Consider the following 19,860-nt stretch of genomic DNA (forward strand, 5'->3'; position numbering starts at 1 on the left):
ATGGACCTAACCTCCATGAATCTAACTAGCTCTCTTTTGAACCCTGTTAAAGTCCTAGTCCTCACAACATCCTGTGGCAAGGAGTTCCACAGGTTGACTGTGTGCTGAGTGAAGAAAAACTGCCTTTGGTTTGTTTTAAAAAATGTCCTTTTGTTTGTTTTGAAATAATGGGCTTGCTCATGTGGATGCTCTGTTCATAAATTTGACCAAAGATGCCAGCCCACTGCTCTCCTGGCTGACTGCTGGGCTTTGGTTTAATGCAGAGGGGTTATTAATCCCCTACCCCCCCTCAAGCCACTTTAACGAGTCTCGTAGTGACACCGCTGAGTCCGAACGAGGAGGCGTGCGGCACGCTGCGTTAAGGAGGCAGAGGGGCCCATGTTCCACAAACAGCTCAGACCAGCAGCTGCCCCCGGGGGTGGGGAGTGCCCAGAGGGATGAGGATATCCAAGTAGGAGCTTTGGGATCTGGCTCTTGTTCACCCCAGGCAGGGAGAAGGACCCAGGGGGAACGGTCAGGCAGCTGCCGCACGGAGAACAGCTGACCTGACGCCACCTGGATCAGAGGTGGCAGGAAGCGGGTGCACACGGGCGCGCCGCTCTGGCGAGAGCTGGCTAAGCTGGCACAAAAGCCAGCAGGGAGCTAGTTAAAGAACTGGCAAGGCCCCAGGTTGCCATAGGACGGTGCCTGTAAGAACTTTTAATTTCCTTTCACCGCAGGTCTGGATCTTTGGTTTAGGAGGCAGAACAAGGATGTAGCAACAGAAAGTCCATCCACATGAATGTCCATAGGCCTCTATCGTGCAACCCTGCTTCCTTTCTTCAGCCCGTTTTCGACACTTCTGCGAGGCGGTGGTTGATTTTATTCACAGGAGCGGAGGTTTTATCCTCGTTAAATTCCTCCTTGGCCCGGTAACCCCATCCACCTTACCAAGTCTTCACTTAATGAAATGAGGCTTCTATCTTAGGCTGTGTCTAGACTACATGCCTCTGTCGGCAGAGGCATGTAGATTAGGGTTGTAGGCAAAGGCAAATGAAGCCGCGATTTAAATGATCGCGGCTTCATTTACATTTACATGGCTGCCCCGCTGAGCCGACAAACAGCTGATCAGCTGTTTGTCCGCTCAGCGCGCTAGACTGAACGTTCCCCCTGTCAACATCAAAGCCCTTTGTCGGCAGCCCCGGTAAACCTCATTCCACGAGGAATAACGGGGCTGCCGACAAAGGGCTTTGATGTCGACAGGGGGAACGTCCAGACTAGCGGCGAGCCGACAAACAGCTGATCAGCTGTTTGTCGGCTCAGCGCGGCAGCCATGTAAATGTAAATGAAGCCGCGATCATTTAAATCGCGGCTTCATTTACCTTTGCTGAACAAACAAATCTACATGCCTCTGCCAACGGAGGCATGTAGTGTAGACATACCCTTAATGCTGTTCAAACTACTCCATGTAACCAGACCCAGATTTGAGGCAAAGCAGAAATACTCTGAGATCCTGAGGAGGGTTGTGAATGGGTTACCGCTTAACCCTTTTCCTGAGAGCACCTCCACCCTCCCACAGCCAGCCATGGGGGGAGGGCTTCTCCAGCCCACACCGGGCCCCCACACAGGGCTGCTAGAGGCAACCCACGCTGCGCGGCTGGGGCCGGGAGCCACATGGGGCTAGGAGTAGATCCTTGCAGGCTAGGGGCTGCTCCAACCCAGCTGGAGCAGTTCCCTACCTGGGATCTTGCTTGGTTAACTGGTTAAACATTTGGTTAACGGTTAACCTAACATTTGGCCAGTTGACTGATTAATTGGGATTTTACATCCCTAATTTAGAGAGAGAAATGGGTCCAGGAAATGCTCTACCTCTTGGGAAGAGGTCACCAGGAGTGGAGCAAAATAATTTGCCTAGGGAGGTTGTGGAATCTCCATCTCTGGAGATATTTAAGAGTAGGTTAGATAAATGTCTGTCAGGGATGGTCTAGACAGTATTTGGTCCTGCCGTGAGGGCAGGGGACTGGACTCGATGACTCTTGAAGTCCCTTCCAGTCCTAGTATTCTATGAATTGATTGAAAAAGGAAAAATCCCCCAGTTTAAAGCAGAAAAAGAAGGAAGAGGAGAAGGGGGAAAATCCTAGTCAGATAGTGCCGGTGCTAAATGAGGCTAATTGAGTGGACAGGATGTTTTTCCCCCTCCTCCTACTGCTTTAAATTGGGGGATTTTTCCTGTTTGTGCCACTCATCTGATGCAGTGGGTTGTGCCCACGAAAGCTCATGATCCCATCTCGATGTTTTGGTTCGTCTCGAAGGTGCCACAGGACCACGTGTTTTGCTTTTTTTTTAAGCTACAGACTAACGCGGCCTCCCCTTTGACACTCAGACGCAGTAGGTGAGTGAATAGATATGGATTGCGGTGTCGCTGTGACTAACCATCAAAGGCCTGGATCGCCTCTCGCCCTGGTATGGGATCGTGAAGAATGCCCATGGGGGCAAAAGTTATCTTGGGGTAAATGGACATCCACAAGAGGAGCATTAGACCCTTCAGTGTGTGTGTGCGGAGGATGAGGGGGTTGCTTGGATGCAGAGCGGAAAAATTGTGTGGGTGAGTGTAGAGTGACAGCCTCATGGGAAACCCGTCAACAGCTGGGAAGAGCGGCTGGATAGACGTCCATCCTTGCAGACACTAAACACCATACACTTTGGTTCAAATCCCCTTGAGTGACTTGCCTGAAGCCTGCGCAGAGCTGGAAAATGAACTCCCATGTCCCCTCACTGCTACTCCCTAAACCAGCAGGTTTAAAACAAACAAAAGGAAACTTTTCTTCACTCCCTAAGTGGAGAACTTTGCATTTGTCCTTATTAAACGTCATCCTCTCGACCTCAGACCATTGCTCCAGTTTGTCCAGATCATTTTGAAGGATGACCCTGTCCTCCAAAGCACTTGCCACCCCTCCCAGCTTGGTATCAAACTTAATCACGTCCATGTCCCTCCCTAATGCAGCCTCACTGAAGTCAAGAGAATTAAACCAAGTGTCCACTGGAGACAGGTCCACTAATGGTGGGGAGGGCAAAGGGGAAAACTGTGGCAGCCAGAGCCCCGGCCCTTTAAAATGCTCCCAGAGCATGCCTCGCTGTGGGCTGGGGCGGGGTGTGCCGTGGTCCAGGCGGTGCTGAAAGGTGCCCCAAGTCCCGCCCCTTCCACCTGAGGCCCCGCCCAGAGCTCCACCCCTTCTGGGAAGTGGAACAGGCTTTTCTTCTCCCCCCACCTTGTCCAGGGGCCTAGTGAGGAAGGAAGAATAAGATCAAAGAATCAATAGCAGGAGGGGAGATGAGGAGCATTAACATCATATTATCCATACAATATGATGGGGGCTAAGTTAGCTACAACTAATCAGGAAAGAGATCTTGGAGTTATCGTGGATAGTTCTCTGAAACTGTCCATGCAGTGTGCAGCGGCAGTCAAAAAAGCAAATAGGATGCTAGGAAGTATTAAAAAGGGGATAGAAAATAAGACGAAGAATATCTTACTACCCCTATATAAAACTATAGTACGCCCACATCTTGAATACTGTGTACAGATGTGGTCCCCTCACCTCTATTTTGGCATTAGAAAAGGTTCAGAAAAGAGCAACTAAAATGAGTAGGGGTTTGGAACAGGTCCCATATGAGGAGAGGCTAAAGAGACTAGAATTTTTCAGTTTAGAAAAGAGGAGACTGAGGGGGGAGATGATAGAGGTATATAAATTCATGAGTGGTGTGGAGACGGTGAATAAAGAAAAGTTATTTACTTGTTCCCATAATATAAGAACTAGAGGACACCAAATAAAATTAATGGGTAGCAGGTTTAAAACTAATAGAAGAAAGTTCTTCTTCACACAGTGCACAGTCAACCTGTGGAACTCCTTGCCAGAGGAGGCTGTGAAGGCTAGGACTATAAACAGAGTTTAAAAAAGAGCTAGATAAATTTTGGTCCATAAAAGGCTATTAGCCAGGGGGTAAGGAATGATGTCCCTGGTCTCTGTTTGTCAGAGGCTGGAGAGAGATGGCAGGAGACAAATTGTTTGATCATTGTCTTCGGTCCACCCCCTCTGGGGCACCTGGTGCTGGCCACTGTCGGCAGACAGGCTACTGGGCTAGATGGACCTTTGGTCTGACCCGGTATGGCCGTTCTTATGAGCAAAAATGTCTTTGGGGCTGGGATGCAGGCTGCTTGCATTAGTGCTGGGACTCGGGGTGCTGCGGTGATTCCCACCATGCACTGGGCTTCGAGTTTGGCTCAGTGTCACTCTGCACCTTTGCCATCCACATTGTTCCAGTCCGCTGCCCCCCGAGGAGGGATGGGAAGCCCCAGCGGATCCAGGAACGTGCAGCAGGTTGCACGACGAATTTACTGCTAGCAGCTCAGAACTTCTCCCTCCGTGCGGCGGAGACGGGCTTGGAATCAGACAGGTGGACGTCTTCCCTTCCATCCATCCATCCGTCTCCTGGACTTGCCAGTGCAGACTCTGGGGGGGTCAGAGGGAACATAATGAATTTTGCCACTTGGCTGCTCGTCAGCTCGGCACCGGGGCTCCCCATATCCCCAGCTGCAAAGCCTCTTTACCTTTAAATATCAACCACCCACAGAAACAACCGGACTGCACCTTGGCAGCCGGAGAGGTTTCCATGGCGACAGAACGCAGGTCACAACCTCTGTAAATGTAATCAGCACACTTGGGACCGGCGCATGCAGACAGGTTTAATTTCTCCCTGAGCAGGAGCGCTGGGGTCCGACATTCACCCGAGCAAGCGCCTCGCCTTGACAGACAACTTGTTATCTTCAGGGCAGCTCGGCTGGGTGCCGGCCGCCCAGCGCTGCAGGCTCTGCCCGGGTGAGAAACACCAGCGAGTAGAATCCCATCTTGCATCCTGTCTCCCGTCTTGGACTCGTCCTAATACTCCAGCTAGCCCCTGCCACACTGGTTTGTAGCCCTGGCCACGTGGTGCCTGCTATTAGGGACTGAAATTGGGAGGCTGTGGTGGTTCTCTGGTCCTGGCTCTGTATCTGTCTCATTTCTGGTGGTGGTCTTTCTCTGTCTAGCCACCCGATGATGACATTGTATTTGTTTTCATTCTCTTTTCTGAGCAGCTTTCAGGGTAAGATTGAAGGTGTTCCCCTTTTTAAGGGACAACAGCAGCTGTTTGTGCCAGTCGGCTCCAGCAAGGCAGTGGTTAATAATGGAGAACTTTTCCTATCTGGCTAAGCCAAGCAGGGCCGGATTAAGGGGTGGGGGGGCTAGCTGGGCAGCTGCCCGGGGTACCAACCTATGGGGGATGCCTGAGGGTAGCTGTAAGGGGTGCCGCGCGCCCGGCCGCTCAGCATCCCTTAGAGCTGCCATCAGGTGCCACGCGCCTGGTGCTGGGGGCTGGCTGGTGCCCCTTAGAGCTGCCATCAAGCGCCGCGCGCCCGGTGCTGGGGGCTGGCCGGTGCCCCTTAGAGCTGCCATCAGGCGCCGCGCGCCCGGTGCTGGGGGCTGGCCGGTGCCCCTTAGAGCTGCCATCAGGTGCCACACGCCCGGTGCTGGGGGCTGGCCGGTGCCCCTTAGAGCTGCCATCAGGCGCCGCGCGCCCGGTGCTGGGGGCTGGCCGGTGCCCCTTAGAGCTGCCATCAGGCGCCGCGCGCCTGGTGTCGGGGACTGAGCAGCACCCCTTAGAGCTGCACAGTGCACCAGGGGGCGGAGCGGTGCATGTGCCCTGCGCCTGCTGCCCAGAATGGCTCGACCCAGCCCTGAAGCCAAACCTGGGCTATTTTAAACCCGGCAAGTAATGGTAGAAAGGATCTCCATTTTCTTATAGTCAAAATCTTGCCCCTGTTACTTGAAAAATAAAATAGCAATAGGCATTCTCTCTGGTAGCTCCATCAGCACCAGGGGAAAGTTCACTGTTTCTCTGTGTAGTAGGATTCCCCCATCAATGTATTCACAAGGGGTCATCCTCCCAGTCCCTACGTATAATAAGATCCAAGCACCAGCAGCAGGAGTCACTAGTGTTGGGAAATAGAGTTTAGGCTATGTCTACACTGCTGAGCCAGTTCAGGAAGCTGGAGGTATCCCGAAATAGCTAGCCCGCGTCTTTTGAGCCCGCACGTTATTTCGAAATATAACGGGCTCACTATTCCAATGTCCCTGTCAACCTCATTCCACGAAGTCTGCACTCTCCAGAGAAACAGGCTGAGACCTTAAAAACTAAAGGCAAGTCTGCACATTCGATCTCCCCTCAGCACTTTTGGTAAGAGCTGCTGTTAGTTCGGAAGGCCTTGGTTACAATGATTCTGGCCTGCCATTGTGCTCTGGCTGCTTCCATCTCACCCCAGAGGTGGGGCCACTTCAGTGCTGTCCAATGTTATGGCCTTTGGAGGGTGAAGAGGTTTGGGTGAAAGCCTTTCGACCCCTTCCAAGTGCAGTGGGATGTGGGTTCACAACTCATTCATTCGAAAGCAGTAAAGGAAGAGCGACTCCTTTCACCTGCGGCGCAATTAACCTTGGGATCTCACATCCACTAGGCCTCCTTACAGCTGGGCAAATAATTGTCCTGCCTCGGTCGTGGATGCTCAGCTAATAATACTATGTTGCCCTCGTTCAAAGCCTTCTCAAGAGAGGAGCTCAGCACATTTTACAGACATTCCTAGGCTACGTCTAGACTGGCATGATTTTCCGCAAATGCTTTTAACGGAAAAGTTTTCCGTTAAAAACATTTGTAGAAAAGAGCATCTAGATTGGCACGGACGCTTTTCCGCAAAAGCCCTTTTTGTGGAAAAGCGTCCCTGCCAATCTAGACACGCTTTTGCACAAAAAAGCTTTTGCGCAAAAGGACTTTTGCCTGAATGGGAGCAGCATAGTATTTCCGCAAGAAGCACTGATTTCTTACATGAGATCGTCAGTGTTCTTGAGGAAATTCAAGCAGCCAGTGTAGACAGCTGGCAAGTTTTTCTGCAAAAGCAGCTGCTTTTGCGGAAAAACTTGCCAGTCTAGACACAGCCCTAGAGTTTAGCTTCATGGAGTTTATCTCCATTCTCCAGATGAGTAAACTGAATCATGGAAAGATCACAAACCTCCATTCGCATTTGGAGTGGCCCACTCGGGGTAGGCAGATTTCCGGAGCTGTTGTGCACCTGACTCTAACCGAAATGAGTGAGAACTGCAGATGCAGATGCACCTCCGAATGGCAGGCCCTGAGAGTCTCAGATGAGGTCCCCACAAACTCAAATTGACAAACCAGCTGTTTTGAATCCAAGTGACTTGCCCAAGATTTGTGCATCTGTCTGTGAGTCTGTCTGTCTGTCTGTGAGTCTGCTTGTTGAAGAATTCCTCCTAAATGGTAAGAGCTCAGACCACCCACTCTGGTATGCAACTTCCTCTTTGGTTGTGCCAGAAACATGGGAAGTGCCAGGAATGGGACTGTCTCCCATAACATGGAAAGGGAGGGGCACAGAGAGGAGGGACGTGATACTGACAGTGGCCACTGGGGGCAGTACGCCCATAGGGGAGAGCTATATGCAGAGAGACCAGTGGGGCAGCCGCACCACCAAGAGAGTGGCCAGCAAGGCAAGGCTGAGGCTCCACATTCCTGCCTGCCACCAGACTGGATAAGTAGCCCCTCTGCCCCAAACCCCTCCCCCCCAGCCCTTGGCTGCAGCACTGGGGAGCACTGCTGGCCGAGTGGACTAGGGGGAGTTAGAAGGCCCCTGGTCTCCGGGGGTGTTGGGGGAGACAAGGCCCTTACCATGTGGGGTTTGGGGGGCAGAAAAAGCCCCGCTAGTTGGGAGGGGGGAGAAAGCCCCACTGGATGAGACCCCTCATCCTGATCCCCCCACGCCCTCCAATCTCCCTCTCTCCCGCACATGCTCCCAGCCTGTGCCCCCCTCCCCACACACATCTGCAAGGCCCTGCCCTGACTCCTGCACCCCCACATCTCCAGCCCCCTGCAACGCCAAGTAAATCTTCTGGAAAGAACATAAGAACGGCCAGGCTGGGTCAGACCAAAGATCCATCCGGCCCAGTATCCTGTCTGCCCACCACGGCCAAGGCCAGATGCCCCAGAGGGAGGGAACAGAGCAGGGAACCATCCAATGATCCCTCCTCTGTCGCCCATTCCCAGCTGCTGCCAAGCAGAGGCCAGGGACCCCTCTCTGCCCAGCCTGGCTAACAGCGACTGATGGACGTAACCTCCGTGGATTTATATGGCTCTTTTTTGGGTCCTGTTACTGTACAGTCTTGGCCTTCACGCCATCCTCTGGAGAGTAGCCGAGTGCCTTACAAGCTTTTAATGTTTTTATCCTCCCAACGTGAGTAAGGTGGGGTAATGCTGTGACCCACCTTTTACAGACGGGGAGCAGAGACACAGAGAGGTTAAGGGATGTGCCCAAGATGCAACAGGAAGTCTCTGGCAGAGCCCAGAGTTGACTTGAGGTCTGCTTGATTGTAGGCTCACATGCCTAACCACTAGTCCACCCTTTCCCTCTGACTGGACGCTCCCTCATCTGCGTCCTCCTCCTATGCTTTATGCACAACAGCAGTGTTGAGCTGTGGGATTTGCCAATTAGACTCCCATTCACGCTCTTCGAAGGAGCTACATGATGGCTAAAGATAAAGCATAGAGTTTCTCTCGGTGTGTCACCTCGATTTCCCCTTCGTTCCCCTCCTCGGCCACCGAGGCTCGAATCCCACGTAATTCCTGGAACCCTGCCCAGTAGCGTGCGGCACATGTGGCGTTTCGTAGTGGTGCGGCGGCGAGGTGCCGTTTGTCACGGTGTGACACAGTGGGGCGGGGGGCTGCCTGCTTTTGCAGTCCTGTGTTTCTACCTGGCTGTATTGTGTTCGGTGTGACTCCTGACGTGTGTTGGGCCTGGACACCTGAGGAGCAGACTGAGAAGATAACTCTTTCCCAGGAAGAGAGACAAAGGATACAGGCGAGGTCTGTCACCAGGCTGGGAACTAGGCCTGAGAGTTGGGTCAGTCTCGGGGGGCTAGGAGAGGTGCAGAGGCTGAGAGCAGGGAAGGGGGGTGAAGAGCATGGGAACCCCTTCCCCCCCAAGAGGAATAATACCGTCTGCTCTCGGTGCTTGTGCGTGTATCGATCCCATGCTACGCGGTGACCAAATAAACCTGCTGCTCTACCCGTCTGGCTGTGGATAGGGGTGCAGGGTTGGGGACCCCCCTGATACGCCGTCACACATGGGTCTGCCTCGGCACGCACGGAAACATGGATGGCGAACGGCGTGACCACTCGAGGTGGACGCTAACCCCACAGAGCCAGGAGAAGTGAGGAGACTCCTGGTTATAGGAGGGATAGGGGGAATAGAATCGGATGGGGTAGGACAAGGGGAGATTTTTCCACCTTTGATCCTCGGATGGTCCTGTTCAGCTGAGCGGAATACAAAGCAAGGGAGCCTCCCGGCTCACACTGCACCTCAGCCGCGCAATCGACGGGAGAGGCAGTGAGCGAGACCGACAGACTGTCACTGGCAAAATGAACTGTCACCTCCCATTTTTCAGAGGCGCGGCAGGAGGAATTGCGGCTTTGAACCATGTGGCCCGTGGCTGATTGAGTTCCGCTGTCTTCGAACCCCGCGGAACAAGGCGAGTCCATTTCGGGCTGACATCCCCCAGCTTCTCAACCGAGGAGCCGGCGGAATTAACCGTCTCCACGCCGATTGCCCCTTCCCCCGCCCAGCCCCGCCTCCCCGATCCGGGGCCAGAAAGGGCAGTAAACGAGTCTCGCCAACCCTACGAGACACATGCTGCCTGGAAGAGCCGTAATAGGGAGCTGGGTCACCAGCTAGTCTGGCTTCAGAGAACAGCTGATCAAGACTCTGTTCCCCAGTGAACACCTGTCTGTATCATACAAAAATCAACCTAGTGTACAAGTCCAGCCTCTGGTGCATTGGGGGCTCCCCAGGCCTGGCTCGGCAGTGGAGCTGGATTAAGATGCGATGGCAGAGCTGCGGAAGGACCCTGGTACCGGCGAGGCAGGAGGGATCGCGAGCCGGAGTTGGCGAAGGCTGACGGGAGTGGGCTCCGGAGGGCCAGAATATCAAAGAGGCTGCCAGTCCAGGGGGCAGTCCCAGAGCTGTGCCGGGGCAGCTGCGCGCAGAACCTGCCGGATGGGGCGCTGTCTCTCACTAACGCTTCTCCCGAACATCTCGGGCCTATCTGCTCCCTTTCGCCTGGTGAGGTAGCAGGGATTGTATTCGCTCTGGGAGTCACTCTGGTTTTGTATTCACTCCGTTTGCTTCGCCGTGTGGTATGTGATTCTATGGTCCAGTGCTGTTCTGTAGTAACTCTGTGTGCGTGTGCCTCAGTTTCCCTGGGCAGGAGGGGGAGGCTGGGCGTGACTCGCTGTGGAAGTATGTTCAGCCTCATGTCCTGAGGACCAGGCGACAGTGGATAACACCTTGCCTGGAGGTCTGAACAAAGGAGGGGACAAGGCTGCCTAGGGCTGGGACCAGTTGCTGGGGGTGTGAGTTAATTTTCCAGCTGGCTTAGGAAGGAGGGAGTCTAGCTGTCTTGGGGGGGCCAGATCATTGGCTCTGGACTCTCCTATCCCCAAGGTGGATTGTACTGACGGCTCCTGTAACAACAGATCTGAGCTACGCTGTGTCCGTGGGACGCAATAAACCTTCTCTTCTACCTGCCGCCTGAGAATCACATTGGACTGTGGACGTGGGTGCAGGGCCCAGTGGCTCCTCCACACCCCGTGACGCGCCTCCCCTGGGATTGTGGTTTTTGTAGCCCCAGTGTTTTCACGCAGCATCATCCCTCAGGGTGACCAGATGTCTCTTACTTGGGACCTTTCTTTCCCTCCCGCCTCTGCACCGCGCGCTAATTCCACCTGGCTTCCAATGTGCCCTTTGAAATCGACTTCCTCCCTCTCGTGTCCTTGGTCAGCCGGGGATCCAGATGGCTTTGCTTCCTTCTGCGTCTCCTCGTGTATGAGGGCCAAATCCCCAGGCCCGTCCTCGGTCCTACCAAGGGAAACTGCCCCTAAAGCAAGGGGTGGGCAATCATTTTAGAAGGCGGGGCCACGTCGTGAATTTTTGAAGTGGACCTAGGCCGCCTTGGAAAGGGCGGGGCCTCTGGTGGGGTGGGGTCAAGGCACTTCTGTGCTTCCCACCCACCGACCCTGATTGGCATCTGGAAGTTCACTCAAGGCATCGTGCGCCCCTGGAAGGGGGAGGAGAGTTCCCGCGCTCCCCGTCCTCAGGTCTCAATTGGCCTGGGGGTGGGGGAGTGGCAGGGTGGCCGTGGGCTGCATCAACCCACGTGGCAGGCCAGATCCGGCCCATGGAGGCCCTTTTGCCCACCCCTGCTCCAACGTCTGCAAAAACAGCAAGTCCAGTGGCCCCTTAAAGACTGACATTGATTTGGGCATCATCTTTCGTGGGTCAAAACCACTTCGTCAGTTGCCTCCACCCACAGCATCAAGGGGGGCAGGAGGTGCGTGGCGCTCGTGTCTCTCAACCAGGTCGAGATGCTCCAGTGCCCTCTGCTCTCCACTGCAAAGTAGCAGAAGCTCTTTCGGGCACCGACATCTGTTTGCTCTGTTTGTACAGGGCCTAGCTCTTGCATCTGACAACGTGGTTTGTACTAGGGATGCAAGAGGATGGCCGTTTCACCGGGTAACCGAGACGCCTGAGCATATCGGTTACCTAAACAGTTGCACACAGGGAGCTGGCTGCCATCCCATGTTGCTGCCTCTGTATCCGAGGCAGCAGCCTGGGGTGGCAGGGGACAGCTGGCACACATGGAAAGCGGGCTCCCAGGGAGCTGGCTGCTGCCCCCCTTCCCCTCTGTATCCGTGTCTCTGCCGAAAGTTTCAGCAGTTACACGATTAGCCAAGTCCGCTCATTGTAACCCCCCATTTTTGAAATCTGCATTAGCACTGGGTGAAACCTGAGCATGATCCAGCCCTCGGCCCCACAAGCTGCTTGGGACCAGGACCTTGCCTTCCTTTGTGTTTTTATGAATTGCGCATACTGATCTCACCCAATGGGCCAGACTCTTAGCTGCCGTAAACCAGTGTAGCTCTATGGACTTCAGTGGAAGTACGGTGAGTTGGATCAGCTGAGGATTCGGTCCGGAAAGTCTTCCGCCAAATTCCGTCCTCATTCCAGTCACATCAAGGGAGGAATTGGGCCAAATATTAGTTGCTTTCACATCCCCATCAACAAAGGTTTTGATTTAGCGCAGGGGTGGGGAAGCTCAGGTCCCAGGGGCCGGATGCGGCTCCTGGTTTGCCTGGATCCGCCCCCCCGAGGCTCAGGGCTCCCCTCCTACCATTGGGGAGCCGAGAGACTGGAGCCCACAAAATCTACTAGCCTGGGCCCCCCTAGGCTCTGGTGTGGGAGGGGAATGTGGGGAGCATCTTTCTCCCTCTCAGTCAAGGGCCACATCAGTAAAGGTTGGGGGTGGGGTTGGCTTCTCACTTGTGTGTGGCCCCCGAATGATTTTTCCATGGGTCAGTGGCCCCAGGCCCAAAAAAGGTTCCTCTGCCCTGCCTTAGTGCTTCTCTGCCCCAGAAAACCTTCTTGTTTTCCCTGGAATCACTGACACGCCGTGGCCCGGAGATTTTGGCAACGCTGTGATTCTGCACCAAGAGATGAATGGGGCCCTGACAAAAGGGGCAGGAGAAATAGTTCCAGTGGAAATTGTTTAAGAAAAGCTTTACTCCACCGGGAGCCTCAGGGCCAGGGCTACCCCTTCCTGCCAGCGGAACCCTGGGATGAAATATTAGCCTCTTCCACCTGTTAATGCTACCAGATGCCATCGATCTTCTTCAACAGTGGAACAGGGTTAGCAAGCACGGGGCCGTTGAGAAGCCGATTTCTATATTCCCATCTGCCATTCACACAGCCCAACGTCTCTGCCTTTGCATCTTCAGGGAAGTTGCTGAAGATTTAGGGTTCCCCAGTCTTTGGATCCAAGGCTACCCCGCCGGGTTTTTGTAAAACGCACGTCCATTCCTGCAACCGACGGGGGACACAGGCGCACACATATCCCCTCAGCCTGATAAATGACAAAGTCGGGGGACAATAACTTTTACTGGATCTTCTTCTCTTGCTGAGAGAGACAAACTTTTGAGCCACATGGAGCCGTTCTTCAGGCCTGGGACCGCCGTGGGCACAGCTCTATCAATAAACCACACTCCAGGGGAGGAAGGCAGACATGCCGATCGGAAATTGGCCAGCTTTCCCCACTGATGCTCTCCACTAACAGCAGCCACGTTGGGAGAACTAGCAGCCTCAGGGCAGTATGCGGCCTCCAACATGTTAAGCACCACCCCACCCCAGACCACCTCGGAACAAGCCCAGATGACCAGTGTTAAATATCTGAGTGGCTCTAGGAGCTTTATTTACATTCCCCAGTGTTGCCAGCACAGACCAAGCTGTGGCTGGGAAATTTTGGCCAAAAAGCCCTGGGAACACCAGGCCTTCCAGAGAAGAGTTGCATCCTCTTTACAAGGCTTTTTGAGGCTTTAGTTTAGGAGCATGATCCAGCGCCCCCTGGAGGCAATAAAAGACTCCCCGTGACATCGCTGTCTCTGGGCCCTGGCTGGAATTGAGAGATAAAGGGGGTAGTGGCCGGGGAAAGGGAAGTCATTTCCCTCCTTAAAAGTAGACATGGACCCAAGTGGTGAAGCGGGAAGCAGATTCTAGTCTGAGTTGGAAGGAAGGAAGGAAGGAAGGAAGGAAGGAAGGAAGGAAGGAAGGAAGGAAGGAAGGAAGAGTAGAGGGATGGAAAGAAGGATGGATGGGTAGATGGAAGGAAGGGTGTAAAGAAGAAAGGGTGGATGGGTAGACGGAAGGAAGGATAGACGAGTGGAGGGATGGAAGGAAGGATAGACGAGTGGAGGGATGGAAGGAAGGGTGGATGGATGGATAGATGGAAGGAAGGAAGGGTTGAAATGAATAAGAGAGGAGGTGCAAGGATGTATTCCACATTCCAACTTTGCCCATTATAAAAACAGGCTCCGTGCATGAGGCTGGACCTGGAGGTACATCTACACTTGCTATTTATGAGTTTCATTACAGAGCTGCCGAGTGTTCCCAGCTGAGGTCAGGGCCCTGTTGTGCTACCCATCTGTCCAGCACCTCGCAAGAGACGCCCCCGGCCGTGAAGAATTTGCCATGAGACAGAACAGGCAAAACAGACCCACTCTCCTCCCCAGCACGGAGAGAAAGAGCCATTTAAACTTCCCTAAAGTTGATGCAGGCTGGTGAGGCTTTAGCTGGGGCATTAGTTAAGCCCCGTCTCAGAGGTCTGGTCAGTCGCCAGCTTTTGCTCCAATCACATGAGTTCCTGGGGCGAATCCTTTGACTGACAGTTATATGGGCACGACCTGACAGAACTGCCCTTACTCCCCATCCCAGCAGGAATTGCTTTTCCATATGTTTATACTTGTGTAAATACGGCTGAGCTGGGGGGCTGTCCCGCTGTAAATGCCCTGGGATAGCTGACATGGTACAACTTGTGGTAGGCAAGGGACTAATGGAAACTCGCGGATTCACATCTCATGGGCTCACAGAGGGAAGTGGACCCTTGCTTAGATATCATGAAGCTTCAGGGGGTAGCCGAGTTAATCTGTGCAGGATAAACTTAAAAAACAACAAACGGCTTGGTAGCACTTATAGACTAACAAAAGATGGAGGTGGGATCACGAGCTTTCGTGGGCACAGCCCACTGCTTCAGATGACTGCAGATATTATGGTTTAACTAGAAGACTTACCCAGCATTGCCACGGTCCTTCAAGGCAGGGGGCTGGCAATGTGGGGCAGCCAGAGGCTTTCTCCCTCCCCATCCTCTTCCCCCTCCCCACCTCCTAGGGATGCTGGGAGCTTTCTTCTTCCCCCGTGTCCCCTCCAAGTCCAGGGGGGCTGCTAGGAGCTTTCTCCCAACCCTCTGGCCCCTCCCAGTCTGGGGGGACTAGGGAGGCTTTCTCCTTCCCCCCTCTCCTCCTGGGGTAGGGGGGCTGGCAGCAGCTCTCTACCTCCCCTCAACTCCTCCCAGGGTGGTGGGGCAACAGGAGCTGTCTCCTGGGCAGTGGGTCCCACTTACCCAGTCTGCTGGCAGGCAAGATGGCTCTGCTGGCCACTCCCTTGGTGGTGGTGCTGCCCTCAGTGATTATCTGTATATAGCGCTCCCCTTCACTCACTGCCCCCCCAGTGGCCACTCTGCAGTATCACGTCCCTCTTCTCTGTGCCCCCTCCTTTTCCATTTTCTGGAAAACAGTCCCATTCCTGGTACATCCCATTTCCCTGGCACAACCAAACCCTCACCTTGCTTTAAGTTAGGAGAAGAGGAAGCTGCCTACCAGATGTGGTGGTCCTCGCTCTTACTGTTTAGGAGGAGTTCTTGAACAAATGGACTCGCAGACAGACAGACAGACAGACAGGCAGAGGCCCGTTTCTAAAATAGATTAGTGGCTAAAACCAGGGGGGAATTAAGATGAAATGTGGGTGCCACCATCCACCCAAATGGTCAGGGTCTCCCTACACAGACTAACCTGCCCTCCATCGCTGTGACTTTCCCCACCTTCTCTTCTGCTTTCTTCATGTGGGAGCTTCTGCTGGGCCTGTTGCTCTAGGCTAGAGCTAGGTTCCAAGTCACAGAACTTGGGTTTGGGTTTTGTACCAAGGTTCCTAAATCACGCCCGTTACAAAGACTCATCTGAGCTGTGCAGGTGAATGTGGATCCTCACCTGGCCATGAACTTCCTCCAAGTTTGGGTGGGGAGCCTGAATTCTGGTATTTTAATCCCCTTTTGCTAACCATTGGGCAAATGAACCCCTGACTCTGCTATCACAGTTTAGGGCGGGGGACTATTTCTACATCTCTAATCAAGCGGTACGTCTAGACTACAGGCTTTTGTTGACAGAGGCTTTGTCGTCAGATATTGTTGACAAAGAGCATCTAGACTACATCCGGTTCTGTCGACAAAGCAAGGCACTTTGTCGACATAACAGAGTAGAGGCAAAGGACAGTGTAGATGCAATAACGCCTTCTGTCGACAGAACTCTGTTGACAAAAGGTGTTATTCCTCGTAGAATGAGGTTTACCGCCGTCAACTAAACTGCCGAGTTCTGCCAACATTATGTCAACAGAACTCGGCGGCAGTCTAGACGCAGGTATAGTTTTGTCGACAAAAGTCCACTTTTGTCGACAAAGCCTTGTAGTCTAGACACAACCAAGGTGTCTAAGTCAAGTCTAGTCATGTAGCCTGTGGCTGCAGTCATGTGATGGGCAATAGGTATGATGTCATCTGTGTACGGGGGAGATGTCATATGCAGGCACATCATTTGTCTCTGCGGGGCCACATGGTGCCTGGTGACACCGCAGCAGCGCGGGGCGTGATGGATACTTGGCGCATGCAGCTGCACGGAAAATCTAGAGTGCAAATAACGGTTTTATAAATGCCTTTCTAATTCTATATGCAGACAGGCCCCTGGAAGGAATCTGGAAGATTGAATTAAGCTTTTAACCCTCTAGGCTCTCCTGTCGTTTATTGTTAGGGAATTAATAAGAATGCAGGAATGCAGATGGCCTGCCTGTCAGCTCCAAGAGGTGATTTTTCTGATCTTCATGGACGTTTCCAGCATCTTTCATTAAACACTCATGTACCAATTTGTCATCTTAACTGGGCAGGAAAGAAACTCCCATTGAAGTCCCTACCTCAGGTGCTGTAAGTTAAACTCAGACCGGGCTCCGTTACATCTGCCAGGCAGCCAAAAGGCTGGCGAACAGCCTCTTATAACCAGTGGGAGTGGGGAGGGGGTCCAATGAGAAGCCCCAAAGCTCCCCTCTCCCGGGAACAGAACGACTGAAGCTCATTCGCTAGCGGCGAGGAAAGTCTGAACATGGATCAGAACTGAGATCTCTCAGCAACCGGTCTCCCTGTGGGGCAGGAGTGGAAGAGGAGGGGGAATATGAGGGCCTGTTAGGTTCTCATTTACACGGGGCCATCCATAGGGCTTATGGGGCCTTACTCAGGACTATTAAACTGGTGCTCTGTGCCCGACAGCAGCCGGGGCAGGGGCAAGATGATTTTTCAGAGAGATGATTTGATAATCTCCAGCAACACACTTGTGAAATATTTTTAAAGCCAATTTGAAACGAAGGTCCTATTCAGAAATGGACAGTGTGGACCCGGGGCTGGCAAATGCCTGTTAAAAGGCTTCGTTGCCACTCGAATGGCTCTTTCGCGGGTCCCGGGTGCTGCTAAGAGCTCTGTCTGGCTTTTTCATTATTAACGACACCCTCTTTAGAGGAAGCAGAGCCACAGAACAGGGAGAGGAAGAGGTGGATGGGTGGACATTAAGACCCAGCGGTGCCCCGGATTTTCAGGTGCCCCGCACAGCTGCATTTTCTGCTCATGGGTAAACACTGCCATGCATTTACACTACAATTAACCTGGAGAGACTCCACAGACTTCGGTGGGTTTACACTAGCAGATCTAAGAGCAGAATGAGACCTCTGTGGCTGTGTCTAGTCTATACCTCTCTGTCGACAGAGAGATGTAGATTAGGCACGTCGAAATTGCTAATGAAGCAGGGATTTAAATATCCCACTTGTCATTAGCATAAACATGGCCGCCACTTTTTTTTTTTAAACAGAGCTTTTTCAGGAAAAAAAATGGCAGTCTACATGCAGATCTGTCAAAAATAAACCCTTTTAGAACAGATCCTGTAAACCTCATTTTTTGAGGAATACAGGATCTGTCGAAAAAGGGTTTATTTTCGACAGATCTGTGTCTAGACTGCCGGGTGTTTTCTTTTTTCAAAAAACTCTGTTTTGAAAAAAAGTGGCGGCCATGTTTATGCTAATGACGCGCGGGATATTTAAATCCCTGCTTCATTAGCAATTTTGACGTGCTTGATTTGCATCCCTCTGTCGACAGAGGGATGCAGTCTAGACATAGCCTGCGAAGCCAACGGCCAGAAAGACCTGTAAATGAGTCCCTAAAATCGGAGAGTTGGACGTTTCGCAGAACGGATTACCATCCATTTGCAGTTAGACACAAGCAGCAGGGGACCTCAGTAGCAAGCAATGGGGAGGAATGAACTGCTATGACCGCACAGGAATTGGCAGAGCGGCTCAAACCCAAGGTCCACCTACTTCAGTGGTGCAAAGCCGGTCTTCAAGGCTACGTCTACACAGCAGCGTTATTTCGGAATAACTGACGTGGTTCCAAAATAACAAAGAGCGCCGTCTACACGACAAGCCTTTATTCCGAAATAACGGCAAACTGGAAGACTTCTTACTCCAACTCATGGTAACCCTCCTTTCACGAGGAGTTAGGGAAGTTGAAGGAAGAGTGGTTTTCCTTCCACTTCCCTCTGTGTAGACGCTGAAGTTGCACCACTTCATTCGACTTTAGCCCTGCTGTGTAGACGTGCCACAAAAGAGCTGGGTTGTTCTGAGCTCCGATAACAATGAGCCCATCTTGGTGTGTGTTTTCCCTCTTGGTTAAATGATGTGACATTTTCCTACCCACTAAGTGTGCAGCTCACTTCACAAATATCTACCATGCATTCTAAGAGCCAAAGACAGAGCACGCTTATTCATACATGATAAACTTTAAAAACAACAAATGGTCTGGTAGCACTTTAAAGACAAACAAAACATGTAGATGGTATCATGAGCTTTGGTGGGCACAGCCCACTTCTTCTTACAAGCTGGCTGGAAGCACCATGAGCACATGGGAAGTTCTGTCTTAAAAGAGGCTTTTGCCAAGGGCAATTAAGAAGAGTAACATGAACAACAAAGACAAACTGGAGATGTGGCTGCTGAAATTAGGTCTGGCAGTTCCTTGGGAAGGTTCTCGCACCATCAGGAGGGGTTCAAGTACCTGGTTTAGGGGTCAACAAGAGGGTCTGAATGTTCAAATACAGACCTGCACTCTGTAGCTTGGGTATTTGAGAAAGTCCTTCAACCTGGATCTGGTTCTCCAATATGGCATCGTCTGCACCTGCACCACGTGGATGTGAAGTGCCACCAGATCACGCTGCACACAGGTCAGGGGTTTACAGGTAAGTAAAGTGACTCTGGGTACCAGGCAGGGGGAAACCCAGCGTCCTGCCCTCTGCAGCTGGTTCTCCTTCAAGACTGAATCCTGACCACGAGCCCACAGGGCTGCTTTGTCAGGTCAAGAGAAACGGGAAGGGGGAGGGGGATTCACCACCGTTTGTCGTTCTGAGCCTGACACAAGGCACCAAGAAGTTCATGGACGTCTTAGGGGCATTGGATCTGCTTGTGGTGCTAGGGAGGTTCCATGTTATCCCAGAATTCCCTTTGGCAATGTCCTCATTAGCTAAAAGCCAAGTGTTAATGGCATCGAGAAGCAATAAACCATCAAGAAACGCTCCAGAGTTGTCCTCTGAACATGTGGGCTGTGCCTAGAAAGGTTCATGATACTTTGTCTATTTTTTGGTTAGTCTCTAAGGGTGGGTCTAAATTACATTGCTCCGTTGATGGAGCCATGTAGATTAGGCTGATCGGCAAAGGGAAATGAAGCCGTGATTTAAATAATCACGGCTTCATTTAAATGGCTGCCGCGCTAAGCCAACAAACAGCTGATCAGCTGTTTGTCGGCTCAGCGCGCTAGTCTGGACGCTCCTGTGCCAACCTGAAAGCCCTTTATCGACCTCCCCATTATCCCTCGTAGGATGAGGAGGAAGAAGTCCTCCAGCCTGACAGTAATTTGACACTATTTCGAAATAATCGCCTGCTGTGTAGACGTGAACTCAGTTATTTTGGAATAGCTCTAGTTATTTTGAAATTATGTTGCAGTGTAGACATACCCTAAGGGTACATCTAGACAGCGAGGCTATAGCTACCCCATGTCT

The sequence above is a fragment of the Pelodiscus sinensis genome, chromosome 29, assembly GCF_049634645.1.
Source record: "Pelodiscus sinensis isolate JC-2024 chromosome 29, ASM4963464v1, whole genome shotgun sequence".
Classification (NCBI taxonomy): Eukaryota; Metazoa; Chordata; order Testudines; family Trionychidae; genus Pelodiscus; species Pelodiscus sinensis.